Consider the following 680-nt stretch of genomic DNA (forward strand, 5'->3'; position numbering starts at 1 on the left):
GTTCTGGGCGCCGCACTCCAGGAGGGATGTGGACAGCATGGAGAGGGGCCAGAGGAGGCCACTGGCATGATCAGGGAGCAGCAGGGCAGGTCCTATGAGGAGAGGCTTGATGATCTGCTCAGGTCCCTTCTGACCCGACCAACTATGAAACTATGTGGTCGTGTTTGCTCCGCACCTGGATAGACGTGCGTGTGCGTTCATCAAAAGCAACGCTAGGGCATCCAGGTAGATTTAGGAGCCTACATGCGGTTCTGTCCACCCCGTTCAATTCCTCAAAGTTCATCTATGCATCTGCTGCTGTAAGACCGTCCCCTGACCCTTAAAGTTGAGTCACTAAAACTCAGCAAGGAAAAGGATGACTGCCGGCCTTTTGCACTGACTGTTTTTCAGGCTAATTGCACAGGATGGAATAGGGTTGCATGTAGGTGCACTTTAAATCCATTTACCCACCTCACATTTGCAGTGTAGGTCTGATTAACATTTTTCATTTGAAACTTTTTTTTTCCAAGGAACGTTTTTTTTCCCCCAGAATATTTAACTTCTGACTGTCAGTGGAAAATTAGAAAACCAGTTCCCGCTTCCCCACCCTCTTTCTCTTCAGTAGTAAAAAAAAGAAATTGGAAAAATGAAAAAAATGGATTTGCCCCCCACCACTCCCAAAAAAAAAAAAAAAAAAAAAA

Source organism: Gavialis gangeticus, unplaced genomic scaffold (assembly GCF_001723915.1).
Source record: "Gavialis gangeticus isolate Ggan-Ray unplaced genomic scaffold, GavGan_comp1, whole genome shotgun sequence".
NCBI classification, from domain to species: domain Eukaryota; kingdom Metazoa; phylum Chordata; order Crocodylia; family Gavialidae; genus Gavialis; species Gavialis gangeticus.